Source organism: Temnothorax curvispinosus, unplaced genomic scaffold (assembly GCF_003070985.1).
Source record: "Temnothorax curvispinosus isolate PA1 unplaced genomic scaffold, ASM307098v1 QBEX01001498.1, whole genome shotgun sequence".
NCBI lineage: Eukaryota > Metazoa > Arthropoda > Insecta > Hymenoptera > Formicidae > Temnothorax > Temnothorax curvispinosus.
In genome coordinates this window covers 957,711-968,878 of record NW_020211278.1, presented here as the reverse complement: position 1 = coordinate 968,878, position 11,168 = coordinate 957,711, and positions in this window count along the sequence as shown.

Below are 11,168 nucleotides of genomic sequence, written 5' to 3'. Positions count from 1 at the left end.
TCCCCTCTTTCTCCGTCTATATCTCCTCGTTTCTGAAATTTTTGAATATCCGATCAATAGGTAGCCGCTCGCTGGGAAAAAACTGGGGTGGGGAGGCATGAGATGAGTGCCGTCGGAACCGCCGTCTCTCTTTCCTTCTCCCCCCGGCCTCCACACCCCCGCTCCTCTTTCCGCCCGCAAGACCCATCGGCGTTGTTTCAGACAAGATTTATCCATATTTCATCGCAAACGTGGCGACTGATGCCCCTCCACGCGTCTTCGAATTAATTATTCGATTTCCGTTCGTCTCTCTGCACCCCCTGTTTTTGCATGTTCCAATGCGATCGCGAGAATAACTTTGCTGTAATGGTCATTACGTAATTACTCGTTACTTAACCCGAGCAGGGATACGCTCGATTTCATTTTATTAGTTTACGGAAAATACAAGGGACACATGGATGCAAAAGTGTTAATCTTCTTTAACATACGAAGATTATACGGAATAATCAAGATTTCAAGAGAAAGAAAGACCGAGTTTTATTAGACAAACGTTATAAAGTATCAATTCTTTGTTGTTAGAACTCTTTTTATCGCTGCCGAAAACATGAGCTGAAATTATGCACTTAGCTCTTGATTCGCGCGTTAAACGAAACAAATTCTGCCCATGTTTATTTTCACGACACCTGTGGAACTTCGAGTATCGATCCGACAATCAGCTATCATACGCGCGCACACAGATGCGGCTCTACTCTCCGCCGCACACTTGCCCATTCGGTACTTTGTACCGTGCGACTTCTTCGGCGGGTTTGCACGCGAGAGCATTATTCATGAGCGAAGGTGAGTCTCTTAGTAAGTTCGGTGTATATGCGCTTCGGAGAGAGAGAGAGAGGGAGTGTGCGCGCGCGAGGACGAGTGTCTCGCAAGACCTGCGAATCCGATCGCGCGGTTAATGTGCCTGCATGTTTCGCTACTGCGTCTCGCCGTCCCCTTTCCCTCTCGCTCACCGAACTAAAATTTCCTATTCGCTGGCGAATATTATTCATAAGAATGTGAAGTTCCGTGTGCCTCGGGAACGTCGGGGGCGCGCGAATATCGAAGTAACCACCTGTCACACTTCCGACCGAGCTCTAGCTATTCGATCCTCTGTGGCATTCACGACGACAATAATTCCACCGCGCGGTTGGTCGATCAATTCGCGGCTATAATCAAAATGTGCTGGGTCTAAAAAGTATTGCGGACTGGCTGGCTGGCTGGCTAGCTTTTCGTGGGACATCAGTGGATGTTACAGGCCGGGAAATCCCAGTGTATATCCCCGTGACTGAACCCGCGGACCGTTTCCGCGAATATAAATGCGTATATATATGCTTTTCACCGTTGCATAATTTAGTACACACAGTTTAGTGATACGCAATTTTTATAAAGTTATTGTTTCCTTGCTGGAAATCGATAGTTGCGCTCTACGATAAATAGTTTTCAATCAGCCTTATTTCTTCAAGACTTCTCACAACTAAAAAAGAGCTTTTATTACGCACGATTGATGTATTTAACTTTTGTTTGATTGTCAAGTCGAATATATTTAATGACACTATAATTATATTTTTTATTTACAAGGTTTTATTTACATAGTTATATTTTTTATTTACAAGGTTTAGATAAATTAACGATTGCGGTCATTGTCCTTTTTCGTGCAATGCTCTTGAATAATCCAAAATATAAATTTTGTAAGACAAAGATATATGGAATGATGAAGATGGTATAATATTATTCGCAGAAGAAAATCGCAGATATAGTCGAGCTATCCGTGAGGTCTTCAGGAATACACAAGGCTTTCAAGACTACGCCCGCGCCGCCGAACATGCCTGTGCTATCGTGGCACAAAAGTTTCTTTGCGATATATCACGGTGTCGCGACGACGTAAGAACCGGCGCACAAAGAAGAGCCTCTCTGGCTTGCCGACACCACTCGCAAGTTTGTCAGTACGGAAATGCGCATTTTCATTTGCCAAAAACACTACGGATTGTGTCGACGGCGGTGCCAAAGCTGGGACCAAGTCCCCGCGGAGAGCGTATACCGTGAAGCAAACGGAGCGAGATGCAGCGGCGCGAATATGCATCGAGGGCTGGTGCAACGACGCGTCAGGTCTGGGGTGGAGGGTGAGCGACGCTTTTCATTCGGTCCGTCACCCAGTCGTCTTCACGATGGGATCTGCGTCAGCGGAGGAGAGAGAGAGGGACGGAGGGATACTCCTATTTCGGAGCGTTTCATAATTGAGACCGCGCGTGGAGGCAGCGGGAGCGAGGGATCGATAGCATTTTTTTTTTCGGGGTAGGAACCCAGACGCGTACGTGTTCAAGGTAGGGGCTGCGGGGCAAAGGGTCGGGATGGGACAGGGGTGGCCGAGGGGGTGACGAGGAGGGAGGGCGAAGGGTTCACCCGCTCGTACGACACATCAACGCGCGGTATGACTAGTACAGCGGCAACGACATGCGAGGAGGGTGTGCACGCAGATGGGGTAGAGACGGCGCGGAGTTTCGGGACAGGGGTCGCCTATGGTGGGCTTGCTTTTCGACAAAGAGGCGACGACGTTTTTTTATAATTGCGTTTTTAATTTGATGGATTCTTTGATGCGTTTCATCGTCCTTCACCCCGCGGCGAGGGAGTTAGCGGGCGAAGGAGAGAGCGAGAGAGTGACGAGGGTGGAAGAGGGACAAAGGGATCTCGCGCGCGCGGTTGTGTGCACGCGCGTGCGAATGAGTGTAAAAGAGGGTGGTGGATATGGGCGAGGGAGGCGGGGGATGGCAGCCGAGACACACGACGAGAGAAGCTACGAGAGCTTTTCCCATGCCGGGCACGACATCCCTTTCCCTCCCTCCCCCTCTTCTCTCTCTCTCTCTCTCTCCTTCATGCTGACCGTCTCCGTCGTTCTTTTGCAATCTGTGCGACGCGCACATCTTCACTTCTCCGTAGTACCGTCGTCGGCCGAGAAACAGTTTTCCCTGCATATGAGTCCGACGCGAGTCCGACGTCAGTTATTGTCCGTTTTTCCCCCTTCCTCCTGTCTTCGTCGTTTCTCATAAAAAGCGAAATCGGAAATTTTTTGACAGTATTAGGCTCTTTCGTTCCTTTGACTTTCCTCTTATTTTTATATCAGTCAGATGGGTTATAAAAGTTATTTCAGGGTTGTAACATGTTATAACCATGTTATAACCCTGAAAGGCATGTTAGACAAAAATACTTTGCCGAATTTTCTCACGCAAGTTTTTATTTCTTAATTTCTGCTGTATGAAGTTCTTACTTTTAAATAAGAGTAATTTTCACACAATAAAATCTTGAAACCTTAATTCATCTAAAAGCTTCTTATTGGTAGAATAATTTAATCATTGTTTTATTGAGAGTGTAAGAGATATTCATAGTTGGATTTTTCCGATAATTTGAGGGGAGAGTTTTTCTAACGATGAAAAAAGCTTGATTTTTTTCTCGAACAATATATTTCTCTCTTTTTTTCCTTCTCGTACTCTCACTTGTAACGGCCCCGTTTTTTTACATCACTTTAAATTGCGTTTTTCGGTATCATATTCGTCAGGGCTGATCCCGCACCCGCACTTTGGTGGTTTTTCACCTCACACATTAAGAGACTTTACTATAAATCTCTGAAAGCGTGGTACTGTGTTCCACATAGAGAGATGCAGATTTAATAGGAAAAAAAAGATGAACTTCCAGATTATCGCTCGTGTCAATGATTTTGAAATCTCACAGTGAGATTAAGTGATCTTTTCAAACGCGAAGTCTTTGTGCAAAATGCCTCATAATTGCAATACACCCACGAAAAGCTAATCACGGATTTGCTAAACGCGGATCGTAAATGCGGCAACGTCTTTTGTAATCTGATTGATAGTATGATTAAACGATGATACATGCCATATGGCATGTCTCTTATCTCCCTCTTTCTCTCTTTTATTTTTTTAAATTATTACTATGGTAGAATCAAATTTAATTATATCGCGAATATTCTGTAAAATATAAATCACAGATTTTATCAACAATTAGCAATATGAGAAGACATTATAAAACAGATAATGTGATATTGCGAAGGAAATGAGAAAAAAGTTTGATTTTTACATACTGTATTATCATTTTTTTAATAATGAAAAATAATCATAGCAAAGGAATTATATGATTCAAGCGTGTGTCTAAAGTAAATATTACAGTTATTATTATAACGTATATATCGTAATATAATATCACGAATCTAACGATATATCGTAAACGATCTATAAAATTGTATAACAGCCCCATATTACATCATAAAAGCGAACGTGACATGTTTTAATATTGAGTGGGAATAATTATTAAATCCTTCGAAATCAACGGTACGAAAAAGTACTAAACCGCGCAAATAGCGCAATGTGATAGCTTAATAAAAATCCCGCGTTGATACGAGTCCGAGTGGCGGTGCTATTCTCTCGTCAAATCATAATTAATTTCATCCGATGTGCATTATCCCGCGGCGGCGCGTGCGCGCGTATATTTAGCCGAACGACGTGCAGTCTCTCGCTCGTTTTCAAATTCTCTCGGATAGCGGCGGCGAGTATACGCGGGTGAAACGAAGCGATTTTTATTGCATTTCGCAACTCAGTACCGCAGCTGGAAATTGCGCCCAACGAAACATTTTGTTTTACAGTGTTTTCACCGTCCCTCTTTCATCGCTCTCTCTTCTTTTCTATCTCATTTTTGCTCTCACTCACCCACTTACTCACTCACTTACTCACTCACTCTCTCCCCCCTCTCTCTTTCTCTCTCTTTCTCTCTCTCTCTCTCATGCACACACTCTGTCTATCGTGAGACTACCGCATGTGTTCACATCACATTGTCGTACAGCTTCTACGATACTTTTCGCAATGCTTTTATTTCGCGCTTCGACAAATAATTTTCTCTCCCTCTCGCGACCGTCAGCTCCCATTTTCGCGGCTCGCGTCATCGCGGTCATTTGCGCTCTGCAATTTGACTCGAAAATTGAAACAATTATATCGCGGCGGCGAGAACTTTTAATCCATTAGCGACTCGATCAGCGTATCGTACATTTTTACGCGGGAATTAATTAAAATCGCGGCCGTTGTATATCGGTATTTGTTTATCATTAGCCGCCATCCAGCTTGAAGTGCCCATCCTGCGAATGTGGCGATTCGTCAATGATGAAAAGTATCGACGTTGTGTTTTATTTGCCTTCACAAAAATAAATGTAATGTAAAAATCGCGCCGACCGATTCGGCAGCATGAGTTCTTTCTGAACCATGATTTCGATTTTATTGCAATCGATATAGAATAATTATCAATAATTACAAGAATACCCGTTTCCGACCGTTCCTGGGCGGTTAATGCCATAATGCGTATCGCTTAAAAGATGCACGAGCACCGATACTTAATTTGTATTGTTAGACCCTCGTCGAACAAAAATTTACCAATATCCACGTGTTTGAAACGTATTGGCAAATATGCAATTTTCCATTCGCAATAACGTACTGTCGACGTTCCGGGGGGATATCGCGTTAAAATCGGTGCACATTAATTTATACGCTGATTTCGTTTTTACTCTGAAAACAAGCCCGGGCATAGATCGTCATTAAATTGTCATAAAAGTATCGATTGAATTTTAACGATGTGCCCGCTGCGTTTTTATATCATCGCGAACGTTATCTTCCACGTCCTTTCCAAGCTTGTTTACGATGTATCAATAATAATGCCAATATATCGCTGCAGCAACAATTTTCTTTTAAATCTATTTAGAAAGCAAGCCCCCATAGAAAAACTAATAAACTTGGATAAATCTACAGAGCTGACAGAGCAGCTTACTTCTGTAACAGTTTGTTAAATCATTTTGCTCCTATAACTCCCGAGTTTATTTGCAGGACAAAGAATACTACACAACTTTATCATGAATTAAATTTGCATATATATTACGAATATTAATGTCCAAAAAATTTCAGGCTTTTTTAAAAATAAAATTATAAAGAGAAATAATACATGTGTCTCTTTATATATATATATTTATAATTAAATCACACAAGAAAAGTAGCTTCCTTTCTGTGTCTGTGATATTTTTAAATAGCATACTAAAATTTATGAACGTATTAAAAAATTTACAGCGGAAAGATAGTTTTTTTTTTATATTTATTTGAGTATTATCAAAAGCAAGGGATTTATAATGATGATGCGAATTTTATACATTTTGTATAATACATTTTGTACAATGGGTGTCAAATTGTCTCCAGCAGAATTTATATGCATGCACGGTGCTTTCGCACGAAACTAAATCACGCGCCGCGCGTCATGCAGGGAAGAAAGTGGCGTCTGAAGTGTTAGGGACGTATTTCCCTTTCATCAGGAGGCGGGAGTATATCTGTAAGAGTCAACTTGAGAAGGTGGTAGTGTGCGAGGAACACGAAAGAAAGAAAGAGCCCGCCTGAAGGTATAGCGGATCTACTTTCGCCAAGAAAGGAAGTAGAAGCCTAAATTTAGTAGATAACCAAAGTATAGTCATGCAAGCGTTTATAGAGAAAAAGGAAGAATGAGTAAGTAAGAGAGGGAGAGAGAAAGAAAGAAAAGGTGAGGAAGACAGAGAATGATAGTGGGAGAGAGAAAGAGGGCACGTCAGAACTCGGGAATGGGTCGGAGGAAACTCTGTGCATTGGTGGTGCGGTGGTTTAGGGTGGCAAAAGGAGGACAGAGAGTAGGAAGTAGTAGCGGCGGGTGAAAGGAGAAGGGGGTAAAGAACGAACTGTTGCTTCCCCGAGAACCGTGTGCCGCGTTTGGGTTGCATCCAGCGGCAAGGATTCTCGAGAGCCTCCAAACAGGATTTAAGCCTCTTCGCCATCCGGGAAGGCTATCGCTTCCCGGTATTCCGTGGCAATTTTCCACAAGACGTTATTTACCCGCGCCCATCACCCTTGGCTTTAATTCTTTCTTTAACTCGAGGGAAATTGAAGTATGAACGCCACCGGTAATTCTGGACGATATTTCCCGTTCAATCGGATTACTTCGTGATTTAATTGAGGTGATCGTTGTTGACTGCGGTGCGTGATTATTGGATTACGTGAAATTACACGAGATTGACGTTATGCCGATTGTATCTTCTTAGAATTTACGTGTCTAAAATGTGTCTTGCGTTACGTCAGACTGTGAAAAAGAGGTTCAAAACATCGGCTCACAGTATCCTTAGTAGTTCTCAATCACTCACAGAGAAGAGTTTATGGATAAGCATAGACTGTTTACTTTCGATCTAATAAATAAAAATTCGTAGTATAACCGATACAAACTGGCACTCGAGTACGCGCAAGAGGGAAAGCTGTGAAATAAAACAGACGTGGAGGCAGAAGAACGTGTAGCACTGACATCAACCGGCAGTCGGTGAGCTACTATGAACTATCCGGACGATTCTCTGTTACTCAACAGTGCAAGAAAAGAGAGACAAATGCGACAAGTGCGGCGAGTACACTCGTCTGCTTGTCTGCTCTCTGCCATTGATGCCAGGGTTACCTTCCTCCGTATCTGCGAATGTACGCCACGCATTGTGTCGAGAAGCTTTGAAGATATCGCGTCACATTGTCTTAAAGAAGATAGTCGGACATAGATATAAGATATACAAACGTATCTATTAATTTATAAATATAAATTTTATATGCATTTACATATAATATTCATTTTTTTTGTCGCACTACGTACGAGGCAATTTATTCGATATACATTATATACTTTGGATATCTATTGATCTGCTTATTTATCTTTTTTAACATAAAACGTTATTATCTTCTTTATGGGGAAAGAGGATTGAATTTTAGTAATTGATAACGCTATTCCGCCATTAATCGGATTTTGAACGGCGAAAATGTCTGATCGAGACAGTTTGTGAAACGGCAATTGCTCGTGAGAAGACCTTATCACGCGGCTGTCTCGAGCGCGATCGCCGCGCGGACCGGAGTGTATCTCTCCATCGTGGAAAATCGATTCGAGACTTTCGGGATCTTTGTTCATTTGGTCTCCTACTTTCGATATCGTTCCGAAGAATGCGATTCTTATCGGCCTGCCCCCGTTGGTTCTGCCTTTGGCAACAAGTTGCACCAGTGACCCGTCCCAGCTATAGAATGCCTTTGTAAATACTCGCTACTCGTGCCTCTTAGAAATCCTTTGAGATTTTCTCCGCGCTCTACGTCGCAGTAATATTGCAAGTGTACCGTGCGCGCAACTTTAGCCTCGATATTTATTCCTGTGGTGCAACAGCGTCCTCGTTATATTTGCAATATTAACGACCGACGCGACGGTCGCACCAACGTGCTTAACCCTAGCTAAATAAGTTTTGCTTCTTGGTCTGTGTTACAGTTAGCACTGAAATCTATAGAGAGAGAGAGAGAGAGAGAGACTCGTTATTGACTCAGACTTTCGGTATAACGTAGCTTGAAATTAGTTATAGGATTGATTAATTAAAAAGGAACATTGAGTGACGCAAAGTTTCGTAATTTCCATCTGGTCAGGGAGAATGGTTAGACAATAGGTTGTTTAACGCGAATAAAATCGATCCGAAAGATCTTAATGCGATGATAGTGTAACTTTGCGCTGAAAATATCTATAAGAAAACCACTGTAGCAATGCAAGAATAGTTATATCATTTGTAAAAAGAATTTTTATCTTACGAAAGAAAGTGAGAAATGATTGTTGATTAAAATAAAAGTTTAATTTTTTTCCTTGTAATTTACCTAATTATAATATGTGTAATAAGAGAGATTTATAAAAATATAATCTTCGTAGAACTAATTAAAAAGTGTCGTGTTCAAAATGATCGACTCCGATAAATAAAGCGATTACATTATACGTTTTCATACGCATAAATATAATGGCATTATGAACATCAAAATAAGCATAAACAAAATGGTACATGGATTGCATGTTATCGATCGATGAACATAAGAGTATAACGCTTTGTACTTAACTTACATAGTCTTACTTAGGGGCGGCGTGCCGTGAGTGCAAATAAATAGCAACGAAAGGGTAGTAAAACACCTCGTCGGCCATTGAGAAGCGAACTAATCCGCATAATATCGCTCGTTTCGCGAGGCTCTCCGCGCTTCCTCGTGCAACAAAGGCTAAAAGGGGTAAGTGGGCTTCGCTAATGGCGCGAGGGTTCCCCAAAGCCGACCGACCTCACCCTCTCGTTCAACATTTCGCTTGATAACCGTAATCTTTTCCTTCTCGCGAGCTTTCGTCGCGACGTATTATATCAAATACGCATGAGGTGGATTTACAGGTGCGAAATGCGAGGGGAAAGTCGGGAGGTAACGGAATACAGAGGCTTACGTTGCACACTACTCTAAACCAAATCTTAGTTCATATTACTCATTTTGGAGATTGTATGTATAGATACCAGAATACTTGGTTGCTCATAATGAAAGAGTGTTGAATAATATTTGGAGAGGGATTAGTTTTAAATACAGAAAAGTTTATATATACGCCATAGATTTTTTTATCATGAAAAATTTAGAAATTTTTCATCACTATCAATCAAATGTCATGGTCAACAAAATGAATATACGATCAATTTTTAACGACTAGGCAAGATTTATTCTAGAGTGACATTTTCGAATGCAATCCAGAATAAAGGATATCAAAACAGGGTACGCGGGATAGAAGCGGACATGAAAGTATGTATGTTGAGCTTGGACCAGAGGGTAGCGTCGGGAATATGAGGAGGTGCAGATGGAGGAAGAGAAAAAGCACGAGACGATGAAGGGAGAGAGCGAGAGGGAGAAAGAGAGAAAGAGAGAAAAATATATAGGAGGACCATACCAAAGGGGTGGCGCCGCTAAGGGAGATGAAGGTGGAGGAGTACGGTGGGAGACGCAGACGGAGAAGGAGAGAAAGGACGTAAAACAAAGTAACGACGAAATGCACTTCCCCCCGGGTCCATCCCCCTCAGCCACCCTCGCGCCCACTCGGCGTTCACCCGGAGGGAAACGTCGAACGAAACGTTAAAAACCGGGGGAAGAGGAATGAGTGGATGGGCGAGGGTGAAGGGGGATGGCGGCAGAGGGGGACGAGAGCGAGCGTGCTAGGTGGTGGCTCGTCGGTTCGTGGGCCCCGTAGAGGCGCGAGGCGGAGGTTGGATGAGAGGGTGGGTTTGCTGTGGCAGGCGGGCCACCCTGGGAGGTTGGCGGGAGGTTATGACAGCCGAGGTATTGAGCGGATCCTTCGTTAAAAAAACGAGAAGCACCGCACTGAGGCGTGCGGCAGGGAAAAAGAGACGGCGGAAAGGGAGAGTGAGCGAGAGAGGTTGAGCAAAGGGAGAACGGCGGCGAGGCGGCGGCGGCGGGAGAAAGACGGAGGGAAGAGAAAGAGGTTGCTGCCGGGCCGGAGGGGAGGGGGGTGGAAATGGGGGGATGGAGTGCACGGCTGCTGCCGCCACTGCCGTTGCCGCCGCCGACGCCGACGCCGCCGACGCCGCCGTTGCTAGAGGCGGCAGTAGTGGTGGTCCAAGGGGTGAGACCAAGTAACCGAATCCAACGCACCCTTGCCTCGCGCCCACCGCCACCCTCAGCGGGGAAAAAAACGGAGCGCACGGATCTCTCCCCTACTTCCCTTCGCTCTCTCGCTGCTCGACCGCCCCCGACTGCTCTTCCTGGAACAGTTCTGCTATCGTCTTCCTCTCTCTCTTTCTCCTACCTAGCCGTATTCTGGACCGCTCTATCTTGTTTGCTCATCGGCGGGTTCCTTCCGCCTCTGAAAAATATTTTGACGCGGGTGGGTAGAGCGCGCACTGGTGATGATGGCGATGATGCAACGTGGCTACGAATCAAACTGTACAAAAGGTGGAGACCTCCCGGCGCGACTCTTGATTACTATTTTAATTCCGTCGACGTGCCGCGGAGAAATGTGCCCGACGCTAATTAATTCTCTCCCGCGGGTCCGCGAAATTTGCAACTGCCGAGAGCGAGAGAGAAAGAGAGAGAGCTCGCGATTATCGCGAACGCCGCGCGGAAACTTGCTGACCGTGGATATTAAACTTCAACATCGGGCCCGTCGTCTTCGATGCCCGCGAGCCGTATCGCGCCTCGATCAAAGGGCTCTTAATTGAAAGAAACGCAGAAAGCAATTTCGCTAGTCAATAAAGCCATGGAAGAACGCAAGGGTAGTACGTTGCCGAC